Source organism: Belonocnema kinseyi, chromosome 8 (assembly GCF_010883055.1).
Source record: "Belonocnema kinseyi isolate 2016_QV_RU_SX_M_011 chromosome 8, B_treatae_v1, whole genome shotgun sequence".
Lineage (NCBI taxonomy): Eukaryota > Metazoa > Arthropoda > Insecta > Hymenoptera > Cynipidae > Belonocnema > Belonocnema kinseyi.
The window spans coordinates 15,647,227-15,656,331 of record NC_046664.1 but is presented as its reverse complement, the minus strand read 5'-3'; the positions used below and the strand labels follow the sequence as shown (position 1 = coordinate 15,656,331).

The window sequence follows — 9,105 nt, the reverse complement described above, 5'->3', positions numbered from 1 at the left end:
CATTTGCACCGTCGGAAAGAGGAGATCTTAAGCAATAAAAATATATGTGTCTCAATTTTTTCTAGTGTCGAATAGTCTTAGTTATTGGCCGTTGAAAAGCAGCCCTGGCGGACCGAAGGAACCGAATGGAGTCTCTAAAGTACCCATAAAGACCCCATTGAGTCCTCATTCGGTTCGTTTTTAAACAAAACTCGAAAAAACAGCAAAATAAACTTTTGAATTGTTGAAATTCGAAGTCTACGTTAAAATTCCCTATAGAAGGTTACGGAATAATTGTAATAGTATTTTTTTAACGGTAAAAAGTTTAAAGAAAAAGATGTATAACGCCTGTTGACTGCTATTTATAGGCGATGCGTTTGAAATGTAGCAGTTAATAGGCGTTATACGTCTTATATAATTTTTAACTTTTTCCGTTGCAAAAAAAAGCTATTTCAATCATTCCATGACATTCTATAGGGAATTTTAACGTAGAATACGAATTTCAACCCTTTAAAATTTGATTTTGCTGTTTTTTCGAGTTTTTTAAAAAGGAACCGAATGGGGACCCAATGGGGTCTTTACGGGTACTTTGTAGAGGCTCCATTCGGTTCCTTCGGTCCGCCAGGGAGTGTACCGGTAGTGGCGTTTTGGCCGTTTAAGGGTTAAAATGACGGATAGTCATGGGACTAAGATGGATACATCGGTTCTTTCCCTTTCAATCTTGTTGGTAGAAAATTATTGAAACGGATAAAGACTCTATCCATTTACTTCCAGCAGGGCAGGTAACGAAATGGCTTATATATCTTTTTGCTCCGAAACTGTTTTTTTTTAACATTATCTCTGATGACGATTTTGTTGTCAAAATGTACTTTTGAGTTTTATTATTCGATTTACAAAATAATATGTTTATATTTTAAGGTAAATTTTACAGAATTTTGCGTTCACGCACACGCATAATAATTCTGTGTTTCTTACTCAACTGTAACTATAAATATTTTACTAAAAAAAAAAGACTTACGCAATGACGAGTTGGCGAGGCTCTTCGCTTGATGTGATTTCGAGAGAGATTAATCAGCAACCTGGATCGGAACAGTGTTGTGGGACGACCTGTCCTTTAAATAAATAGCACGAGAGTTCTAGATCAATCTAAAAAAATCTATACCCCTTTCCTCACATTACTCCCTCCCCGCCGAGTGACTCACGCCTATCCCGAAAGGGAAGTAGCCTCATGGTATAATAATGAATAATAATTAACTAAATTTAAGTATGCAAACAATCTTATAAATAAAGCTCTTATCTTAAATGAGAAATAAGCATTCCTCAAATGGAAAAAGTAAAGTTGCTCCTAACTTTCCATATACTTAGCTCTGCAAGTAGGATGAAAAGGAAACCAGAAATAAAATGTAAGGGTTTCGTTACCTAAAATTATGCAGTCCACTTAAATTAAGTATTTGTTTTTTTCTGTGGACGTCACGCTGAAAATATACGTTACACCGTATAACGCAACAATCAAAATAAAAATATTCTGGACAACTCTTGCCAAATAAATTCTAATTCACAAAGTAATATAACATACCTAGTCGAGTCTCTCGATAAGTGCGTGACGTTTCGGAGTCAAGGTAATTACAATGTAGCACTTTGGGATCGAATGACAGGCGCTCATCACTATTTTCCATAATCTTGAACTTATTGTCTGGGAAGGGTAATCTTTCGTTCGAATCAGTTTGAGTAAATACTCTATCAATTATCTATATCTTTTTTGATACGGTGCTAAACGTAAACATCTCTGTCACATAACTTACATTGGGGCCAGATACACCACGCGAGTTTAAAGTAAGCGCGCGTAGAGAAAAGCCCCAGGGGCTTCACGCGTCCGACAATTGCGTGACACGTCTTATGACCCACCCCTGTGAAAAAAATTGGCAAGCACATAAAGTAGATTACAAAATTTCCAATCAAAATCTCATTTATTTTGCGATAAGATTTAAAATATGGAATATTTTTGCATTGAGAAAAAACTTCGTTGCAAATTTTATTCTTGAACGTTTGGGTCATAAATAAATTCTGAAAGTTAGCTTTATCTTCAGAAATTTGTAAGCCATGTTGACTCTCAGATATTGATAAAGGAGGCGCGAAAAAACGATTCGGAACAGTAGTGTTAGAACGCGGATATCTCTGGCATGCGCAGTAGTTATTCCTGTGTATTTTTAGGCTATGTTACGCAAAGTGTCAATTTAAAAATACCACGGAGTAATAATAAGGAGATTGAAGGAGACCGATCATGCTGTACAAAGCGTCTTGAGTTTTGACTGCGCCAACTGTACATTTATTGTCAGACTTAGGCGTTTAAACCCAATGCTCACAAGGAGGGGGACATGCGCACTGTGATTTGCTATCTCCTTTTCTCCCGCAAGAAATGTGCGAGTGAGTGCCGTGTTGAAAGACAACTAAAACTTGAGGTTATGTTCCTGTAAATATTGTCAATTGAGTAAGTGAAAACATAGTTATTCCTTATGTACTTTTGTTCCAATAGGATGTTTGACACTTTGGAACACAATAAGCCATTTTTTCTTGCTAGAATTTAAATTGTTTAAAACCCAACGTTACTTGACTTTGCAAAAACTTTTGCAAAAAATTGATATAACCTTAATTGCTGCCGTTGTTGTGGTTGTCAAGAACTGGCACTCACTCACACTTCTCGCGGGAGAAAAGGAGATAGCAAATCATAGTGCGCATGTCCCATTCCTTGTGAGCATTGGGAAGTCTGACAATAAATATACAGTTACCGCAGTCAGAACGTAAGTACAGAGATCGGTCTCCTTATGATTACTCCGTGAAAAAAACACAGAATCACTACTCCATTTGCCAGAGATATCCGCTTTCTGACACCACTGATTTGGAAAAACTTTAAAAAGTAAACTGCTTGATTGCCGGGAAATTTAAAGAAAATGAGTTCCATTTTTTAGAGTTGATGAATCAAGCTATATTACAGCACTGAGCGTCACGTAACGCAGTGGGCCTCCCTCCCTCTCTCTTCAGGACAAGCGTAAAGATCTCCTTGCCAAATAAACTTGTCAATAAAATAGTTAAATAAACCTTGTATGTCTCAACACGAGTAAAAAAACCTAGATTTTTTTTCTATTTTTTGCAATAAAAATGCGTTGTCGTCTAGAGTAAATTTGAATTTCAATAATGCGAGTAAAATTTGGCAGAATGTGGTCATCCGTTGATTTCTACAAAACTTTTTTTGTCCATCATAGTCTTTGTCGGTACTGAAAAATATATATTATGAATAAAATGTTGGCACGCAAACTTAGAATTGAGTACTGGATAAGTGAAATGAAAGTGAAATAAATTATAACAGTCTAATAAATTTAAAAAAAGAAACGAATAACCCAGAAACGAGACAATACTTATCGGAAGGTTTTTGGTACGCTGAATCTCAATCCGACCTGCGAATTGCTCCATCATCCTAGGTTTTTGAGATATCCTAACCTAAACGTTTGGACAATACGGTTTTTTGCTATCCTTGAATTTAAATTACATCGCGAATTTTTTTTAACTCGTTACGGCCTCTGAAAGTAACACTCTTATCCTTCAAAACCCCTTTTTGAAATTTTTAGATATCTTTCTTTCCATGGCGATATTGTTCAATGAAGTTGAAAACTGTCGTTTTCGTGAATACACCTTAGGGATCATCCATAAACTACGTTACAAATTTTGGTCAATTTTTGACCCTCACCCCACCCCTCGTTGACAACCGTTGATTTACGTGACAGTGTGGTGTATTATAAATTTCGGTAATATATCAAAAATTAAAATTGAAAAATGATTGAATCTTATGTAACATTCAGTACGGGTATTATTGAATTTTTAAACTAAGAAAGGTAAATTTTTAACCCAAAATGGTAAATAGTTGAATTATTTTTGATTACAAAAAATAATTTTTAATTATTTAAAAAATCGAATTTTCTACTAAAATAGTTCATTTTTCTAACTGAATTATTGAACTTTCAAGACAAAATGACGAATGTTCTAGATTAATATTTGAGCAAAAAAAAACGAATTTTTAAGAAAATAGTTCAATTTTAACAAAAAGATTAATTTTTACTCAAAAAATAACCATTTTCGATCGAAAATGGAATAGGTAAATTTTCAATTACCAGTCATTTTTCTACCGCAAGAAAGGAATTTTTAACAAAACAGTTTAATTTTCAACCGATCAGATGAATTTTGAACTAAAATTTTGATTCGTGAACCAAAACATAAATTTTTATGGCAGTAGTTGAACTTGAAAACCTTTTTGTTAAATTTGTAACCAAAAAGATAAATTTTTGAACAAAAAGATCAATTTCCTAGAAGAAAGACGAATTTTCAATCGAATTAATTAATTAATTAATTTCGCACAAAAAAAAACAGTTTTGAACAAAATTCAAGAATTCTCAACCATAAAGTTTAATTCTCAACGAAAAAAATTAGATATTAATAAAAAAGATTGATTTTCTACCAAAACCATTTATCATCTAAAAATTGACTAAAAAATTTACCAAACGTACCTTAAAAAAAAATGTATCTAAATTTTAAAAAGTTAGTATACGTGTAACGCTATTTTGACTGCCCACCCTCCCGTTACCTACCTTAGGTTTTGTGCGACACTCCCCCCCCCCCCCCCCCCCCCCCCAACACATGGTAACGCAGTTTTTGGACGATCCCGTACAGAAAAATAATTTGTCCAGAAAGCAGAAAGAATGTGCTTCTATGTTTCTTGGGTTGCTAAATCCAGATTCAACCTCAGAATTAGTCCATCATCTCAGATTTTAAATATTTCCAGATGAACTTTTTTCGTTAAGGTTGTATTCACGAAAATAATGAAATACTCTACTTCATTGAACGATATTTCAACAAAAAAAGATATGTAAAAAAATTCAAAAAGTGTTTCTCAAACGAAAAGAGGTGTATTTTCAGATGAAGTAACGAGTTCTTAGAAAACAAATTGATTCGCGATATAAGTTAATCCCGAACATATCAAAAAATCGTGTATTTTACACTTTTAGGTTAAGATATCTAAAAAACCTGAGGCGATTGAGCAATTCTAAGGTTGGATTCGGTTTGACCGCACCAAAAATCTTCGGATAAGTATTTTCTGGTTTCTGGGTTGAAAATCTTGCCGTCCTGTGTTATTGTTACATAAAAGTATCAGGGTGTTTCAACTAAGAACTAAGTATTAAGTTTGAGGGATTTTTTGTGCAAAATTGCGGGTTTATTGAAAAAAAAAGTGGTTACCAGTTTATCATTCAAAGTATTGTCCATCTGTAGCCGCTACTTCCTCACATCCTTCTGGTAGCATACGGATACCATGTAGGGAAAAATACTTTTCTTTTGAAGCTATCCACGGGTCGACCCATTTTTTGGCTAGAAATAGTTGAACGATCAACTCCCAATGATTGTGCAAGCTCATCTTGCGTTTGACACGGTTCTTCCTCGAGTATCATCTCATCTTTGATCTTCTTTGAATGGCCAGGAAGTTCTTTATCCTCCGCTTCAAAATTTCACACGGTTGCAGATACGCAAGTTGCGGACTTGCACAAGTCATCAGTTGTGAAAATAGAGACTTTTCCGTCAGAGGAAAAATCGCCAAATGGCGGTAATTTGAATGCTCGGTTTTATTTTAATAGAAGATTTAATGTTTTTTTTTAATGATAGGCAAATGTATGCAGCTAAAAATAAGTATGGAAAAATAATGGCGATGAATTAAATACATTTTTCAATGTTTTCATGAACAGAAACAAGCACATTTCAAATCAGCTAATTCATCTCCTAGTTCTGTGTTCATCAGTTTGCATGTTTCTTATTTTGTATTGCTTTTTCAACAAAGTAATATCTTTGTGCACAGGATGTAACTGTTTCTGATATTCGTAATATAATATTATGCCTTTGCAAAGAATAGTCTCTACAAGTTTTACGGGTTTACGGCATGTCTACGAAAGCGTACCCTGGCGGTCCAAAGGAACCGAAAGGAACCTCTACAAAGTACACTTCGTCGTGTGGTCAATCGAGTATAGTTCCCTCGGCTTTTTTCCACAAAAATGAAAATTTTTAAAAATTGAATTCGGAGATGCTACAAAATATCATAACTTACGTCCCCGGACTCTTTTTTGAGGGATAATAACCAAAAAAATAATTATTGTGCTAAATATAAATGTTATGCATTATTTTGAGGTTACGTCGGTTTTCATCTCTGCCTTTCCTATAATTTGGAAATCATTTATGAAATAAACTTTTTTAATTGCCTGACAACAAGGTTAGTTCGGGGAGATTAGTTACTATTTTTATTTGTAAGCCCAAAGTTTTCGGCCAAAAATATTGTGTAGTTTGGAAGTAACGCTCGGGAGAATTGTAACACACATAACCTCGAAATATACCCACGTTGTTAGCAGAATCAAAAATTTTTTGAAAAATAAACACAAAAAAGGTGTGTGGGGACGTCCGTTAGCATGTTCGCTATCATTTCCCAGATTTTAACGACAAAATATTTCTTATCCCAGGAAAAAAGCCGGGGGAATCTAAAGCTGAAAAATTGATACTATTTCCTAAGCACTGTGCAAATTAATCACATTTTGCTAAATTAAAACTTTTTTAAATTGACCGACAAAAAAAGTGTGTGGGGACGTCCTTTAGCATGTTCGCTATTATTTCCGAAATTTTTAAGACAAAATATTTATTATTCTAGAAAAAAAAGCCGGGGGAATCTAAAACTGGTAAAATCGACAATTTTCTAAGTATCACATGCCCTTAATAGAAAATTGCATTTTTTGATTAACTTTTTGGTTCAACATTCAACTCTTTTATTGAAAGTTTGTCTTTTTCATTTTAAAGTTTACCTGCTTTAACAGAAATTAAATCTTTTTTTGATAAAAATGCAACGGTTTGGTTAGAAATTAAGCTATTATACTATTTTCTTAAAAACTTAACTATTTCATAGAAAATTTACTTTTTGTTTAAAATTTATATTTTAGTGTGGAAAAATGAATTGAAATATTTTCTGGATGAAAGTTCCACTTATAAAAAAAATTTGTTTTTTAATACAAATTCATCTGTTTTAGTACAAAATTGATCTTTTTTGTATAAAATGCAACTATTTGGTAGAGTATTTAATTATTTGCTTAAAATTTCATCCTTTACGATAAAAAATTCATCTTTTTGGATTGAAAATTCAATTTTTTTTGTAGAAACTTACTTTTTTGTTACAAACATTAAAGATAAATTTTATATTTTTTGATAAACAAATGCCACTATTTGCTAGAGAGTTCAACAATTTTGTTAAAAAGTCATTCATTTTGGTTAAAAATTCGTCTTTTTGGATTCAAAATACAAATTTTTTGGTAGAAAATTATTTCTTGTTAAAAATTAATAGTTTAATCGTGAAGACTCGACTAAAATCTTTTTCAACAGAAAATTCAACTATTTTTGGGAAAATTTATCTTTTTGATTTGAAACCTCATCTGTTACAGAAGAAATTTCATGTTTTGTATGAAAATGCAACTTTTTGATCAAAACTTGTTCTTCTTTGCTTGATAATTTAACTAATTTGTTTGAATTTCTTTGTTAGGAAATCACTTTTTTTTGTTGTAGATTTATATTTTAAGTTGAAAATTTATCTCCTTGGTTCAAAGTTTGATTATCTTGTTTAAAATTAATCTTTTTTTTATTGAAAATTCAACTATATTTAAACTACATTGTGAAATATTTTTTTATGGAAGGCTTATCCCTGGTTGAAAATTTAAAAATTTAGAGGAAAATACTCATTTTTTTTGGTTTAGAATTCATTTTTAAACAGAAATTTTTAGTTTTCCATCTTTTAGGATTGATATTTTTTAGTTAAAAAATGCTTTTTTTTGTAAAAACAATGATTTTTTATTTTGAAACTTCCTTTTTTTGCGTAAAAATGCATCAGTTTTGGCGAAAATTAATTTTTTGTTGAACAGTTATATTTTTTGTTTGAAAATTAAATTTTTGTAAAGAAAATTTGTGTTCTGGTTTAAAGGTCCAATAATTTAAATAAACTTTTATTTATTTTTTGAGTGAAAAATCATTATTTGTTGGAAATTCGTCTTTTTTGTTTCAAAGTTCTTTTCTTTTGTTGTATAAATTTCATTGTTTTTTTATTAAAATATAAACTATGACAGTTTTTCGTTGGCAATTTGTCCTTTTAGGTTGAATATTCAACTCATATGTTGAAAATTCAATTATTTTGTTGAAAATTCCAGTATTTTGTTAAAGAGTTATCTTTTAAAGCAGAAAATACATTTTTTTAAAAAGAAATGATTACATTTGAAAATTTAAAATTTGTATATGAAACACTGTTTTATTCCGCTTATAAAATATTCTATGTTAAAAATATCATAAGATTAAAATGCTGATATTTGAATATTAATGACTTGAAATGAAATATTAGTCAACGAAAGATCAGAGAATTTTGAAAATGTCACGCGTCAAGTTTTCCGGGAGTGGGGTCTTCTTATTCTACTTCGTTCTATTTATTATAGAGTTTTAGTCTAACAGTGTTAAATAATTAATGAGCTACTGCTTTGCATATTTTAAATTCCTGAATATTTCTGATCTAGGAAAAAAGTTATATTCAACCGTTGATAGAACCTGAACAATAAAAATATTGTTGAAAATTCTAAATTCTTCAATTCTCTTAAATTCTTTTAAATTCTCCTAAATTCTGACATATTCCCGGTTATATAACCTGAACTTAAATTCTCAGGAATTTATGAACTCCATTTCAGAGACGCCACAACATGAAATACCTAAATAAGACCTAGACCAGCAAATAGTGGTGCCTCTACAGGTGTTTAGCCGTACTATAAAATCTTCTGAGATTAAGAAGGATAGCGTTAGTTCTCTCTCTCTTACACCAATCAGAGTTGTTAGTACGACCGCGTGCTTATAGAGGCGCCACAAACTGTTCGTCGGATCTAGGTTATAACATCTATGGTCTCTTTCCCCACGTGCGTTCTTATTGGTTTATTTTGAGGGACGCTTTCTCCCATTGGTTGATAGCCCTCGATGGAAATTCCGGATGAGTTTTCGAACCCGTCTTCTGCTAGCTTGGCCCCTTTG

The 9,105-nt window shown here is 32.1% G+C and overlaps 1 protein-coding gene across 2 annotated transcripts in view; it reads right to left on the bottom strand.

Moving 5' to 3' along the window:
• LOC117177982 (probable multidrug resistance-associated protein lethal(2)03659) overlaps positions 1–1,616 on the bottom strand; it is a 29,583-nt gene extending 27,967 nt beyond the window's left edge. For both annotated transcript variants that reach the window (XM_033369139.1, XM_033369140.1), the window contains exons 1-3: positions 1,556–1,616; positions 1,399–1,454; positions 998–1,091 (exon numbers count right to left, since the gene is read on the bottom strand). The gene's annotated coding sequence lies outside the window, so the exon portion shown is untranslated. The remainder of the gene's footprint in view (positions 1–997; positions 1,092–1,398; positions 1,455–1,555) is intronic.
• Positions 1,617–9,105: the final 7,489 nt, after the last annotated feature.